Consider the following 17,972-nt stretch of genomic DNA (forward strand, 5'->3'; position numbering starts at 1 on the left):
CTATTCGATTTGATTTGATTATTTTCGATTCGATTTGATTCGATTATTTTCAATTCGATTCGATTATTTTCAATACGATTCGGTTCAATTCGATTCGATTCGATTATTTTTGATTCAATTCAATTCGATTCGATTCGATTTGATTTGATTATTTGAGATTGGAATTGATTCTTTTCGATTCAATTCGATTCTTTTCGATCGATTATTTTCGATTCGATTATTTTCGATTCAATTCGTTTTGATTACTTTGGAATCGATTTGATTCAATTCGATTATTTTGGTTTCGATTCAATTCGATTATGTTCGATTCAATTTGATTCGATTCGATTAGATTATTTTTGAATCAATTTGATTCTTTTCGATTCGATATTTCGATATTTCGAATATCGATATATTCTTTTCGATATTTTCAATTCGAATCGATTCGCTTCTTTTTGATTCCATTATTTTCAATTCGATTCGATTATTTTCGATTCAATTCGATAATTTTGGAATTGATTCAATTCGATTATTTTCCATTCTATTCACTTCAATTATTTTCGATTCAATTATTTTTGATTAATTATTAATTAATTAATTTCGATTCGATTATTTTCGATTCAATTCGATTCTTTTTGATTTGATTCGTTTCTTTTTGATTCAATTCTATTTGATTGTTTTCGATTCGAGTGATTCGATTCAATTCTTTTCTATTCGATTCGATTTGATTTGATTTTTTTCGATTTGATTTGATTCGATTCGATTATTTTCGATTTGAATTGATTCGATTCGATTATTTTCAGTTCAAGTCCATTCGATTATTTTCGTTTCAATTCAATTTGATTCGAATCGATTTGATTATAATGAATTCTTTTCGATTCGATTCGATTAGTTTTGATTCGATTCGATTCGTTTATTATCGATCTGATTCTATTTTTTCGATTCGATTATTTTCAATTCATTTGATTTGATTCGATTATCGATTCGCTTCGTCGATTATTTTCGATTCTATTCTATTCTATTCAATTCGATTCATTTCGATTCGAATTGTTTCGATTTTTTTCGATTCTATTATTTTAGATTCGATTTGATTATTTTCGATTCGATTCGATGCGAATCGATTATTTTCTATTCGATGCGATTTGATTCGATTATTTTTGATTCTATTATTTTCGATTCGGTTTGATGCGAATCGATTATTTTCGATTCAATTTGATTGGATATTTTTTGATTCAATTATTTTCGAATCGATTCGATTATTTTCAATTCATTTCGATTATTTTCGATTCAATTCGATTGGATTATTTTTGATTCGATGGGAATCGATTATTTTCGAGTCGATTCGATTCTTTTCAATTCGATTCTTTTTGATTCGACTCGATTATTTTTTATTCAATTCCATTCGATTATTTTCATTTCGATTCGATGCGATTCGATTATTTTCGATTCAATTCGATTTGATTATTTTAGATTCGATTCGATTATTTTTGATACGATTCGGTTCGAGTCGATTCAATTCGATTATTTTCTATTCGATACGATTCCATTCGATTTGATTATTTTCTATTGGAATCGATTGTTTTCTTTTCGATATGATTCTTTTCAATTCGTTTCGAATTTTCGTTTGAATCGACTCGATTTTTCTCGAGTCGATTATTTTAGATTCTATTCGATTCTTTTCGATTCGATCTTTTCGATTCAATTTGATTCTTTTCAATTCGATTCGATTCTTTTTGATTCGATTAGATTATTTTCGATTCAATTCATTTCGTTTATTTTCGATTCGATTCGATTCAATTAGAATATTTTGGTTTTGATTCGATTCGATTATTTTTTATTCAATTCGATTTGATTCGATTCGATTATTTTCGATTCGAATTCTTTTCGATTCGATTAGATTATTTTCGATTCGAATCGATTCGCTTCTTTTCGATTCCATTATTTTAGATTCGACTTAATTATTTTCGATTCAATTCGATAATTTTGGAATTGATTCGATTCAATTATTTTCCATTCGATTCGATTCGATTATTTTCTATTCGATTGAATTCGATTCGATTTGATGATTTTCAATTCGATTCGGATCGATTATTTTCGATTCAATTGTTTTCGATGCGATTCGATAGTTTTCAATTAAATTCTATTTGACTGTTTTCGATTCGAGTGATTCAATTAGATTATTTTTGATTCAATTCGATTATTTTTTATTCAATTAGACTCGATTATTTTCGATTCAATTCGTTCGATGCCAATCGTGTATTTTCGATTCAATTCAATTCGATTCGATTCTTTTCAATTTGATTTGTTTCGATTCGATTCGATTATATTTGATACGAATCGATTCGATTCTTTTCAATTCGATTATTTTCGATTCGATTCGATTGTTTTTGATTCGATTCGATTATTTTCGATTCAATTCGATCGGATATTTTCGATTCGATTCGATTATTTTCGATTCAATTCGATTGGATATTTTCGATTCGATTTGATGCAAATCGATTATTTTCCATTCGATTTGATTCGATTCGAGTATTTTTGATTCGATTTGATTCGATTATTTTCGATTCAATTTGATTCAGTTATTTTCAATACGATTTGGTTCGATTCGTTTCGATTCAATTATTTTCGATTCAATTTGATTAGATTCGATTAGAATCTTTTCGATTCGATTTGATTATTTTCAATTGGAATCGATTCTTTTCAATTTGATTCGATTTTTTTCTATTCGATTTGATCATTTTCGATTCAACTTGTTTTGATTATTTTTGATCGAATCGCTTCGATTATATTCGTTTCGATTCGATTATTTTAGATTCAATTCTATTTGATTCGATTCTTCTCGATTCAATTATTTTAGATTCGATTCGATTATTTTCGATTCGATCTTTTCGATTCGATTCGATTATTTTCAATTGGATTCGATTATTTTCGATTTGATTCGATTTGATTATTTTCTATTGGAGTCGATTCGATTCGATCATTTTCAATTCGCTTCTATTCGATTCGATCATTTTCAATTCGAGTCGATTCGATCATTTTCGATTTTATTCGATTCGATATGATTCGATTATTTTCAATTCGATTCGATTCGATTATTTTCGATTCGATTCGATTTGATCATTTTTTATTTGATTCGATTCGATTCGATGCGATTTTTTGATTTGATTTGATTCGATTCGATTATATTCGATTTGATTCAATTCGATTCGATTATTTTTGATTCAATTCCATTTGATTACTTTCGATTCAATACAATTCCATTCAATTTTTTTCGATTCGATTCGTTTCGATTCGAATATTTTCGATTCAATTCGATTCGATTTGATTATTTTCAATCGATTTGATTTGATTTGATCATTTTCGATTCGATTCGATACGAGTATTTTCTATTCTATTCAATTCGATTCGATTAAATTATTTTTGATTCAATTCAATACGATTATTTTTTATTCGAATTGATTCCATTCGATTTTTTTCGATTCGATTCGATTTTTTTCGATTCGAAAATTTTCGATTCGATTCGTTTCGATTATTTTCAATCGAGTTGATTCAATTAGATTCGATTATTTTTGATACGCTTCAATTCAATTCTATTCGAATCGATTTGATTCGATTTGATTTTTTTTATTCGATTCGATATGATTCGATTCAATTAACTTTGATTCAATTTGATTCGATTTGATTATTTTTGATTCGATTCGATTTGATTCGATTATTTTCAATTCAATTCAATTCGATTCGCTTATTTTCGTTTCGATTCGATTCACTTATTTTCGATTCAATTTGATTCGATTCGATGCGCTTATTTTCGATTTGATTCGATTCAATTATTTTTGAATCGATTCGATTCGATTATTTTCGTTTCAGTAGATTAAATTCTATTCAATTCGATTATTTTCTATTCGATTCTATCGATTCGATTCGATTATTTTTGATTCGATTCAATTCCAATTATTTTCAATTAAATTCGATTCAATTCGATTCGATTATTTTCGATTCGATTAGATTCCATTCAATTATTTTCTCATCGATTCATTTTGATTCCATTATTTTCGATTCGATTAGATTCCATTCAATTATTTTCGATTCAATTCGATTCGATTATTTTCGATTCGATTCGATTATTTTCGATTGGATTTGATTCAGTTCGATTATTTTCGATTCGATTATTTTCTATTCAATTCAGTTCGATTCAATTCGATTATTTTCTATTCGAATTGATTCGGTTCGATTATTTTTATTCGATTCGATTCGTTTCGATTATTTTCTATTCGATTCGATTTGATTATTTTCGATCGGATTCATTCGATTCGATTCGATCGATTACTTTTTATTTTATTTTATTTATTTTATTTTATTTATGATAGTCACACACAGAGAGAGAGAGGCAGAGACACAAGCAGAAGGAGAAGCAGGCTCCATGCACCGGGAGCCATACGTGGGACTCGATCCTGGGTCTCCAGGATGGCCCCTGGGCCAAAGGCAGGCGCCAAACCACTGCGCCACCCAGGGATCCCCAGATCGATTATGCTTGATTCATTTCGATTCGATTATTTTCGATTCCATTTGATTCCATTTGATTATTTTCGATTCGATTCGAATATTTTCAATTCGATTCGATTATTATCGATCGATTCAATTAGATTTGATTCGATTTTTTTCGATTTGATTCGAATCGATTATTTTTGATCCAATTCGTTTCGATTATTTTTGGTTCAATTCGATTCCGTTCGATTTTTTTCGATTCGATTCGATTTGTTTCACTTCGAATATTTTTGATTCGATTCGATTCGATTCGATTATTTTCTATACAATTCAAATATTTTTGATTCGATTCTATTTGATTCGATTATTTTCGATTCCATTCAGTTCGATTCGATTATTTTCGATTCGATTCTATTCGATTCGCTTATTTTCGATTTGATTCGATTCAATTATTTTCGATTCAATTCGATTCGATTCGATTCAATTATTTTCGATTCGACTTGATTCGATTCGATTATTTTTTATTTCATTTGATAAATTCGATTCGATTCGATTATTTTCAATTTGATTCAATTCCAATTATTTTCGACTCGATTCGATTCGATTTGATTATTTTTGATTCGATTATATTCCATTCAATTATTTCGCATCGATTCATTTCGATTCCATTATTTTCAATTCAATGCGATTCCATTCAAATATTTTCGATTCGATTCATTTCGATAATTTTCGAATTCATTTGATTAAATTCGATTCTTCGATTATTTTTGATTCGTTTCGATTCGATTATTTTTTATTCGATTCTATTCAATTCTGTTTGGTTTCTATTCGATTCGATTTGATTAGAATATTTTTGATTCAATTCGATTCGATTAGATTATTTTTGATTCATTCTAGTCGATTTGATTATTTTCTATTCGATTCCATTCGATTCGATTATTTTCTATTCGATTCAATTCGATTCGATTATTTTTGTTTCAATTCCATTCGATTCGATTAGATTATTTTCAAAATGATTCAATTCGATTTGATTCGATTCGAATCGATTTGATTCGATTTTATTCGAGTATTTTGGATTCGATTATTTTTTATTCGATTCATTTTGATTCGATTTGATTCGATTATTTTCGATTCAATTCGACTCCAATTATTTTCGATTTGATTCGATTCAATTATTTTCAATTTGATTAGATTTCATTCGATTATTTTCACGTCGATTCATTTCGATTCCATTATTTTCGATTCGATTCCATTCCATTCGATTATTTTCTATTCAATTAGATTCCATTCGAATATTTTCACGTCGATTCATTTCGATTCCATTATTTTCGATTCGATTCCATTCGATTCAATTCGATTCAATTATTTTATATTCGATTCGATTCGATTTGTTTTGTATTTGATTCGATTCGATTAGAATATTTTCCATTCGATTTGTTTCGAATATTTTCAATTCAATTCGATTCGATTATTTTTTATTCTATTCGATTCGATTAGATTATTTTCGATTCGATTCGAATTGATTATTTTCGATTCAATTCAATTCGATTCTATTCGATTATTTTTGATATGATTCGATTCAATTCGACTCAATTCGATTCGAATCGATTTGATTCGATTCGATTTCAGTCTTTTGGATTCGATTCGATTCAATTTGATTCGATTATTTTCGATTCGATTCGTTTTGATTCGATTAGATTCGATTATTTTCGATTCGATTAGATTTCATTCGATTATTTTCACGTCGACTCAATTCGATTCGATTTGTTTCGATTCGATTCAATTCCATTTGATTATTTTTGATTCCATTCGATTTGATTCGATTATTTTCTATTTGATTCGATATCATTCGATTATTTTCGATTCGATTAGATTCCATTCGATTATTTTCGCGTCAATTCATTTCGATTCCAGTATTTTCTATTTGATTCGATTCCATTCGATTTGATTCGATTATTTTCTATTCAATCGATTCTATTCAATTATTTTCGATTCAATTCGATTCGAGTTGATTATATTCGATTCGATTCAATTCGATTATTTTCATTTGGATTTGATTATTTTCTATTCGATTCTTTTCGATTCGATTATTTTCAATTCCATTCAGTTCGATTCGATTTGATTATTTTCAATTCAATTCAATTCGATTATTTTCTATTCGATTCGATTCGATTCAATTATTTTCGATTGGATTCATTCGATTCCATTGATTATTTTTTATTTTATTCTATTTTTTTATTTTATTTATGATAGTCACACACACACACACAGAGAGGCAGAGACACAGGCAGAAGGAGAAGCAGGCTCCATGCACCAGGAGCCAAATGTGGACTCAGGATCGAGCCCTGGGCCAAAGTCAGGCGCCAAACCGCTGCGCCACCCAGGGATCCCGAGATTGATTATGTTTGATTCAATTCGATTCGATTATTTTTGATTCGATTCCATTTGATTATTTTCGATTCGATTCGATTCCATTCGATTCGAATATTTTTTATTCGATTCGGTTATTATCGATCGATTCAATTCGATTCGATTTGATTCGATTATTTTCGATTCGATTCGATTCGATTATTTTCGAATCGATTCGATTTGATTCAATTCGATTCGATTATTTTTGATCCAATTTGATTCAATTATTTTCGGTTCGATTCGATTCCATTTGATTTTTTTCGATTCAATTTGATTTGTTTCGATTCTAATATTTTTTATTTGATTCGATTCAATTATTTTCTATACGATTCGAATATTTTTGATTCAATTCTATTCAATTCGGTTATTTTCGATTCGATTCAATTCAATTCGATTATTTTCTATTCGATTCGCTTATTTCAATTAGATTCGATTCTATTATTTTTGATTCAATTAGATTCAATTATTTTTGATTCGACTTGATTCGATTCGATTATTTTCGATTTCATTCGATTCGATTATTTTCGATTTGATTCAATTCCTATTATTTTCAATTCGATTCGATTCGATTTGATTATTTTTGATTCGATTATACTCCATTCAATTATTTTCGCGTCAATTTATTTTGATTCCATTATATCGATTCAATGCGATTCCATTCAATTATTTCCTATTCAATTCGATTCGATTCGATTATTTTCAAATTCTTTTGATAAAATGCGATTCGATTCGATTATTTCTGATTCGATTCGATTATATTTTATTTGATTCGATTCAATTATTTTCTTTTTTTTTGTTTTTTTTCCTCTATGGATCTGATTCTTTTTTTAATTTCTTTTTTATTGGTGTTCAATTTACCAACATACAGAATAACCCCCAGTACCCGTCACCAATGGGTTCACTACCACCCCCAGCCCTCCTCCCCTTCTACCACTGCTAGTTCGTTTCCCAGAGTTAGCAGTCTTTACGTTCTGTCTCCCTTTCTGATATTTCCCACATATTTCTTCTCCCTTCCCTTATATTCCCTTTCACTATTATTTATATTCCCCAAATGAATGAGAACATATAATGTTTGTCCTTCTCCGATTGACTTATTTCACTCAGCATAATACCCTCCAGTTCCATCCACGTTGAAGCAAATGGTGGGTATTTGTCATTTCTAATGGCTGAGGAATATTCCATTGTATACATAAACCACATCTTTTTTATCCACTCATCTTTCGATGCACACCGAGGCTCCTTCCACAGTGTGGCTATTGTGGCCATTGCTGCTATAAACATCGAGGTGCAGGTGTCCCTGTGTTTCATTGCATCTGTATCTTTGGGGTAAATCCCCAACAGTGCAATTGCTGTGTCGTAGTGCAGGTCTATTTTTATCTCCCTGAGGAACCTCCACACAGTTTTCCAGAGTGGCTGCACCAGTTCACATTCCCACCAACAGTATAAGAGGGTTCCCTTTTCTCCGCATCCTCTCCAACATTTATGGTTTCCTGCCTTGTTAATTTTCCCCATTCTCACTGGTGTGAGGTGGGATCTCATTGTGGTTTTGATTTGTATTTCCCTGATGGCATGTGATGCAGAGCATTTTCTCATGTGCGTGTTGGCCATGTCTATGTCTTCCTCTGTGAGATTTCTCTTCATGTCTTTTGCCAATTTCATGATTGGATTGTTTGCTTCTTTGGTGTTGAGTTTAATAAGTTCTTTATAGATCTTGGAAACTAGCCCTTTATCTCATATGTCATTTGCAAATATCTTCTCCCATTCTGTAGGTTGTCTTTGAGTTTTGTTGATTGTATCCTTTGCTGTGCAAAAGCTTCTTATCTTGATGAAGTCCCAATAGTTCATTTTTGCTTTTGTTTCTTTTGCCTGCGTGGATGTATCTTGCAAGAAGTTACTGTGGCCAAGTTCAAAAAGGGTGTTGCCTGTATTCTTCTCTAGGATTTTGATGGAATCTTGTCTCACATCTAGATCTTTCATCCATTTTGAGTTTATCTTTGTGTATGGTGAAAGAGAGTGGTCTAGTTTCATTCTTCTGCATGTGGATGTCCAATTTTCCCAGCACCATTTATTGAAGAGACTGTCTTTCTTCCAATGGATAGTCTTTCCTCCTTTATTGAATATTAGTTGCCCATAAAGTTCAGGGTCCATTTCTGGTTCTCTATTCTGTTCCATTGATCTATGTGTCTGTTTCTGTGCCAGTACCACACAGTCTTGATGACCACAGCTTTGTAGTACAACCTGAAATCTGGCATTGTGATGCCCCCAGATATGGTTTTCTTTTTTAAAATTCCCCTGGCTATTTGGGGTCTTTTCTGATTCCACACAAATCTTAAAATAATTTGTTCTAACTCTCTGAAGAAAGTCCATGGTATTTTGATAGGGAGTGCATAAAACGTGTATATTGCCCTGGGTAACATTGACATTTTCACAATATTAATTCTGCCAATCCATGAGCATGGAATATTTTTCCATCTCTTTGTGTCTTCCTGAATTTCTTTCAGAAGTGTTCTATAGTTTTTAGGGTATATATCCTTTACATCTTTGGTTAGGTTTCTTCCTAGGTATCTTATGCTTTTGGGTGCAATTGTAAATGGGATTGACTCCTTAATTTCTCTTTCTTCAGTCTCATTGTTAGTGTATACAAATGCCACTGATTTCTGGGCATTGATTTTGTATCCTGCCATGCTACCGAATTGCTGTATGAGTTCTAGCAATCTTGGGGTGGAGGGTTTGGGGTTTTCTATGTAGAGTATCATGTCATCGGCAAAGAGGGAGAGTTTGACTTCTTCTTTGCCAATTTGAATGCCTTTAATGTCTTTTTGTTGTCTGATTGCTGAGGCTAGGACTTCCAGTACTATGTTGAATAGTAGTGGTGAGAGTGGACATCCCTGTCTTTTTCCTGATCTTAGGGGAAAGGCTCCCAGTGCTTCCCCATTGAGAATGATATTTGAATATTTTTCGAAAAGAATCGAATCGAATCGAAAAGAATCAAATTGAATTGAACCGAATCGAAAAGTATCGAATCGAATCGAATTGAATTGAAAGGAATCGAATCGAATCGAAAAGAATCGAATTGAATCGAAAAGAATCGAATTGAAACAAATCGAATTGAAATGAAGAGAATCGAATCGAATCGAAAAGAATTGAATCCAAAAAATCGAATAGAATCGAGTCGACAATTTGATTCTATTCAATTCTTTCCTATTCCATTCGATACAATTCGATTCTTTTCTATTCTACTCTATTCTATTCAATTTGATTCGATTCTTTTGGATTCGATTAGATTTTATTCAATTCTTTACTATTCGATTCATTTCGATTTGATTCTTTTCTATTCGACTCGATTCGATTCTATTCGAATCTTTTCTATTCAATTCAATACAATTCTATTCTATTTGATTCGATTCTTTTCTATTTGATTCAATTTGATCAATTCGATTAGATTCTTCTCTATTCGATTCGTTTCGATTCTATTGGATTCTTTTCTCTTCGATTCTATTCCATTCGATTGGATTCTTTTCTATTTGATTCGATTCGAGTCGAGTCTTTTTTGATTCGATTTGAATCTTTTCTATTCGATTCAATTAAATTCGATTCAATTCTATTCTACTCTACTCTATTCTATTCTATTCTGTTCTTTTCTGTTCGATTCGATTCTTTTCTATTTGATTCGATTTGATTTGATTAGATTCAATTAGATTCTTCTCTATTCGATTCAATTCGATTTGATTCTTTTCTGTTCGGTTCTATTCGATTCGATTCTTTTCTATTCAATTCGATTCTTTTCTATTCCATTCGATTGGATTCGATTCTACTCTTTTCTATTCTATTGGATTCTATTCCATACGATTCTTTTCTATTCAATTCGATTCGATTCTTTTCTATTCGATTTGATTTGATTCATTTCGATTCTTTTCGATTCGATTCTTTTCGATTCTATTCTACTTGATTTGATTCATTTCGATTCGATTCGATTCTTTTCTATTCGATTCTATTTGTATCTTTTCTACCCTATTCGATTTTATTCAACTCCATTCGATTTGAATCTTTCCATTCTATTCTATTCTATTCTATTCTATTCTATATGATTCTTTTATATTTGTTTCGATTCGATTCGATTGAATTCTTTCCTATTCAATTCGATTCAATTCTTTTCTATTCGATCGATTCACTTTGATTCTTTTCTATTCGATTCGACTCATTTCAATTCGATTCAATTCTTTTCTATTCTATTCGATTCAATTCTTTTCTATTCTATTCTATTCAATTCGATTCTTTTCTATTCCATTCTATTCGATTCGATTCCATTAATTTCGATTCGATTTGATTCGATTCGTTTCTATTCTATTCGATATTATTCGACTCGATTTGATTAGAATCTTTCCTATTAAAAAAAAGAATCCTATTCTATTCGATTCGATTCAATTTGATTCTTTTTTATTCGATTCGATTCGATTCAATTCTTTCCTGTTCCATTCAATACGATTCGGTTCTTTTCTATTCGATTCAATTTGATTTGATTCGATTCTTTTTGATTCAATTTGATTCGATTTGATTCTTTTCGATTCGATTCGATTGGATTCTTTTCTTTTTTTTTTAATTTTTTTATTTATTTATGATAGTCACAGAGAGAGAGAGAGAGAGGCAGAGACACAGGCAGAGGGAGAAGCAGGCTCCATGCACCGGGAGCCTGATGTGGGATTCGATCCCGGGTCTCCAGGATCGTGCCCTGGGCCAAAGGCAGGCGCCAAACCGCTGCGCCACCCAGGGATCCCCGATTGGATTCTTTTCGATTCAATTCCATTCGATTCGATTCTTTATGATTCGATTCGATGCGTTTCTTTTCGATTCGATTCGATTCTTTTTGATTCCATTCGATTCGATTACATTCCCTTCCATTCGATTCGATACGATTCGATTCTTTTCGATTCGATTCTATTATATTCTATTTGATTCCTTTCGATGTGATTTGATTCTATTCAATTCTTTTCAATTTGATTGGATACGATTCTTTTCAATTCGATTTGATTCGATTCTTTTCTATTCGATTTGATTCTTTTCGATTTGATTCGATTCTTTTCAATTCCTTTCGATTCAATTCTCTTCAATTCTTTTCGATTCGATTCAATTCTTTTCTATTCTTTTTATTCGATTCTTTTCAATTCAATTTGATTCTTTTCGATTCGATTCGAATCTTTTCGATTCAATTCTTTTCAATTCGATTCTTTTCGATTCAATTCGATTCGATTCAATTCTTTTCGATTCGATTCGATTCGATTCTTTTCAATTCAATTAGATTCTTTCCGATTTGATTCGATTTGATTCAATTCTTTTCGATTCGATTTGATTCTTTTCAATCGATTCAATTCGATTCTTTTCTATTTGAGATTCAATTCAATTCGATTCGATTCGATTCGATTTTTTTCGATTCGGTTTGATTTGATTCGATTAGATTCTTTTCGATTCGAATCGATTCGATTCGATTGTTTTCGTGTCAATTTGATTCTTTTCTAATCGATTCCATTCGTTTCGATTCGATTCTTTTCGTTTCGATTCGATTCAATTCTTTTCGATTCAATTCTATTCCATTTGATTCTTTTTAATTCTATTCGATTCGATTCGATTTGATTCTTTTTGCTTCGCTTTGATTCGATTCGATTCTTTTCTATTCGATTCTTTTCAATTCGATTTGATCCTTTTCGATTCGATTCGATTTTTTTCGATTTGATTCGATCGATTATAAGCCAATAAATGAGGCAATCTAGAAGAAATGGATGCATTTTTGGAAAACTATAAACTACCAATACTGGAATAGGAAGAAAGAGAAAACCTGAACAGGCCAATAACCAGGGAGGAAATTGAAGCATACATCAAAAACCTTCCAAGACACAGAAGTCCAGGGCCAGATGGCTTCCCAGGGGAATTCTTTCAAATGTTTTTTAAAAAAACAATACTTATTCTACTAAAGCTGTTCTGAAGGATAGAAAGAGACAGACTACTTCCAAACTCGCTTTATGAGGCCAGCATCACCTTAATTCCAAAACCAGACAAAGACCTCACCAAAAAGGAGAATTATAGACCAATATCCCTGATGAACATGGATGCAAAAATTCTCAACAAGATCCTAGCCAGTAGAATCCAACAGTACATTAAGAAGATTATTCACCATGACCAAGTGGGATTTATCCCCGGAATGCAAGGCTGGTTCAACACTCGTAAAGCAATGGATGTGATTGATCATATCACCAAGAGAAAAAACAAGAACCATAGGATCCTCTCAATAGATGTAGAGAAAGCATTAGACAAAATAGAGCATCCATTCCTGATCAAAACTCTTCAGAGTGTAGGGATAGAGGGAACATTCCTCAGCATCTTCAAAGCCATCTACAAAAAGCCCACAACAAATATCATTCTCAATGGGGAAACACTGGGAGCCTTTCCCTTAAGAGCAGGAACACGACAGTGATGTCCACTCTCACCAGTGCTGTTCAACATAGTACTAGAAGTCGAAGCCTCAGCCATCAGGCAACAAAAGAAATAAAGGCATTCAAATTGGCAAAGAAGTAGTCAAACTCTCCCTCTTCGCAGATGACATGATACTGTACATAGAAAACCCAAAAGACTCCACCCCAAGATTGCTAGAACTCATACAGCAATTTGGCAGTGTGGCAGGATACAAAATCAGTGCCCCCAAATCAGTGGCATTTCTACACACTAGCAATGACTGAAGAAAGAGAAATTAAGGAGTCAATTCCATTTACAATTGCGCCCAAAAGCATAAGATACCTAGGAATAAACCTAACCAAAGAGGTAAAGGATCTATATACCCTAAAAACTACAGAACACTTCTGAAAGATATTGAGGAAGACACAAAGAGATGGAAAAACAGTCCTTGCTCATGGATTGGAAGAATTAATATTTGAAGATGTCAATGCTACCCATGGCAATTTACACATTTAATGCAATCGCTATCAAAATATCATGGTCTTTCTTCAGAGAGTTGGAACAAATAATGTTAAGATTTGTGTGGAATCAGAAAAGACCATGAATAGCCAGGGGGATATTGAAAAGAAAACAAAATAAAACCCAGAGTCTGGGGCATCACAACATTGGATTTAAAGTTGTACTACAAAGCTGTGATCATCAGGACAATGTGGTACTGGCAGAAAAACAGGCACATAGATCAATGGAAGAGAATAGAGAACCCAGAAATGGGCCCTCAACTCTATGGTCAACTAGTATTCGACAAAGCAGGAAGGGCTAGGCACTGGAAAAAGCACTGTCTCTTCAATAAATGGTGCTGGGAAAATTGGCCAGCCACGTGCAGAAGAATGAAACTAGACCATTCTCTTACACCAGACACAAAGATAAATTCAAAATGGATTAAGGATCTAAATGTGTGACATGAATCCAAAAAAATCTTAGAGGAGAACACAGGCAACACCCTTTTTGAACTTGGCCACAGCAACTTCTTGCAAGATACATCCAATGAAGGCAAAAGAAACAAAAGCAAAAATGAATTATTGGGACTTCATCAAGATAAGAAACTTCTGCACAGCAAAAGAAACAGTCAACAAAACTAAAAGACAACCTACAGATGGGAGAAGAGATTTGCAAGTGACGTATCAGATAAAGGGCTAGTATCCAAGATCTATAAAGAACTTATTAAACTCAACACCAAAGAAACAAACAATCCAATCATGAAATGGGCAAAAGACATGAACAGAAATTTCACCAAAGAGACGTGCACATGGCCAGCAAGCACATGAGAAAATGCTCTGCATCACTTGCCATCAGGGAAATACAATTCAAAACCACAATGAGATCCCAACTCACACCAGTGAGAATGGGGAAAATTAACAAGGCAGGAAACCACAAATGTTGGAGAGGATGCTGAGAAAGGGGAACCCTCTTGCACTGTTGGTCGGAATGTGAACTGGTGCAGCCACTCTGGGAAACTGTGTGGAGGTTCCTCAAAGAGTTAAAGATAGACCTGCCCTACGACCCAGCAATTGCACTGCTGGGGATTTACCCCAAAGATACAGATGCAATGAAACGCCGGGACACCTGCACCCCGATGTTCACAGCAGCAATGTCCACAATAGCCACACTGTGGAAGGAGCCTCGGTGTCCATCGGAAGATGAATGGATAAAGAAGATGTGGTTTATGTATACAATGGAATATTCCTCAGCCATTAGAAATGCCAAATACCCACTATTTTCTTTGACGTGGATGGAACTGGAGGGTATTATGCTGAGTGAGATAAGTCAATCGGAGAAGGACAAACATTCTATGGTCTCATTCATTTGGGGAATATAAAAAATAGTGAAAGGGAATAAAGGGAAAGGAGAAAAAATAAGTGGGAAATATCAGAAAGGGAGACAGAACATGAGAGACTCCTAACCCAGGGTATTGAACAAGGGGTAGTGGAAGGGGAGATGGGTGGGGGGTTGCAGTGACTGGGTTTTGGGTACTGAGGGGGGCAATTGTTGGGATGAGCACTGGATATTACACTATATGTGACAAATCAAACTCCCATAAATATTCAAAAAAATAAAAAATAAAAAAAGAAATATGAAGTATTGAATGGTGAGCACCTAGCATCCCTGGTGACCGTTTTGCACTACACTCTCACCTACCGGCCTTAGAACCCAAATCAAAAGCACATATGGTCGCTTGCGGGAAATGCCACCTACTGCATTCTGAGAAAAAGTGTTCCTTGTAGTTAGCTTCAGACCAGCCTCTAACATAAGGGATTTATAAGCTAAGTCCACAGGCAGTGTGTAGCCCTGAGGGACAGGCCCTGTGCTCAACTCTCAGAAATAAGTATCCCTTGAACCCACATTTCAATTAGCCTCTCTCCTATGGGAGTTAGACGCTACCTCCACTCTAGGTGAGGAGATGCCATCAAAAGCTCTGTATTGAACTCATAGACACAAGCCTTCTGGGTCTGCACCTTGCCACTTGCCTCTCATCCCCGGGAAGAACAAGCTAGCTGTACAGGGCTGGAGGGACCATGGAAATGCTATGTACTGAATGGTGAGTACCCAGCATTCCTGGGGAGCAGCTTTGCACTACCCTCTCACTGGTGTTACAACTCAAATCAAAAGCACATGTGGAGGTTCTCGGCAAATGCAGTCTACTGCACTCTGAGAAACAAGCATTTCTGGCAGGTACCTCCTGACAGTTCCCTAACATAAGGCAGTTAGAGCTAAGTCCACAGGCAGTGTGGAGCCACGAGGGACAGTCCTTGTGCTCAACTCTCAGAAAGATGTATTCCTTGAATCCAGCCTTCAACTAGCCTCACTCCTAGGGGAGTTATTAGCTAGCTCCACTCTAGTTGAGGAGGTGCCATGTAAAGGTGCTGTACTGAATCTGAGACAGAAGCAGTCCCGGGCCTGCCACTTGCCACTAGCCTCTCCCCACATGAGGATAAATGTTGCTCCACAGTTTGGGATGGCCCATGGAAATGCTATGAAGGGAACTGTCAGCAACCATCATTCCTGGAAAGCAGGATTCCACTACCCTCTCACCTCCCGGCCTTAGACTCTAGATCAATGTACCTGTGGAGGCTCATGGTAATGCGGCCTACTGCACTATGAGAAACAAGTGTTCCTTGCATGCAGCTTATGACAAGCCTTTAACATAAGGGAGTCAACCTATGTCAACTGTTGGCATGGAGGCCCATGTAAATGCACTGTACATAACTCCAAGAAATAAGGGTTCCTCGAAGGCAGCTGTCAACTTGCCTCTATTTAAAAGGAGCCTGACTCTCTCCCTCAACAGTAGCTGGTGCAGGTGCAGTAGAAGTGAGCTGCACTTAAGTCTAAGAAAGTAGTTTTTTTTTTTTGAATGGAGCTTTCAACTAGGTTCTCTCATAAGGGAGCTAAGAAGTATCTTACCAGGAGGCACAATGGAAAGGCGCCTTGTATGCGATTTCCACTAGCCTCTCACATACTCGTTAAGAACCTATCTGAAGAGTAGGTGGGGACTCAGTGGAAATGCACTGTGCTTACTCTCAGATACAAGCATTCCTTGAATGCAGCTTTCAAGGAGCCTCTGACAATGGTTCCCTCACGAATGCCCTGACTGGAGAGGAACCAATGCTCGGTTCCCTTGGGGAGATACTCTGGTCTTTGGTTGGTTGGTTTGTTCTTGCAGCTTTTCGTATCTTTGCAGGAAACCGGCCCTGTTTTGATTTAAAATTGAAAACAAGGGATAGATGGGATCTAGATGTGGTCACACTACCTGATATCTGGAGTTATTTTCATAAAAGGGAGGATATTGGAACATCGGGTCTTTCATGACCTCTCCACAAACAGGAGTGATACAAGGATAGAGTTCGTGGGCATCTTGTTCGTGTCTATGTGTCCGTATGTGTTCTCTGTGGGGGAGGTTTCCTCTGCCTCCAGATGATATTGCTAAAATCTGTAAAGGAACTATCTGGCTCATGAGTTGACAGGCAGGCGTGGGTAAAAATTGGGCACCATACAGCTCAGAAAGTTAAAGACGAGCCCCAATATTTTACAAGTTCCCATGATCTGGGATGAAATTCCCTACATTCGGAACATCTGTGTGGCTCAGCGGTTGAGCGTCTGCCTTCAGCCCAGGGCATGATCCTGGGATGTAGGATCGAGTCCCACATCAGGCTCCTTGCATGGAGCCTGCTTCTCCCTCTGCCTGTGTCTCTGCCTCTCTCTCTGTGTGTGTCTCTCATGAATAAATAAATAAATCTTAAAAAAAAAACCAGAAACTTTAAATGTGCCTCAGCCCGCACCTCTGCCTCTCCCTCACCCCCTCCCTTCCTCACCTTTTCCTCCCCCTTCCCTGTTTCTGTACCTCCCCACCCCCACCAAGGAATAAAAATCACCCCAAGCCATTGGGCCACCTCCTTCTGAGGTTCACATTGGGGTACCTCCAAATCAGCAGGCAGAAAGGGGCCTGAGGGCTCCCCTGGACTTAAACCACCCACTTCAGACTTTCCCATGAGAGCCTGACAGTGGGAGTGGGGAACAAATCAGCTTAGTGGACACAGGGGTGACATGCATGGCTTTCAAGTCAATTCAAGGTTGTTGGCTTATTTTAAAAAGACGTGTCT

The sequence above is a fragment of the Canis lupus genome, chromosome 33 (genome assembly GCF_003254725.2).
Source record: "Canis lupus dingo isolate Sandy chromosome 33, ASM325472v2, whole genome shotgun sequence".
Classification (NCBI taxonomy): domain Eukaryota; kingdom Metazoa; phylum Chordata; class Mammalia; order Carnivora; family Canidae; genus Canis; species Canis lupus.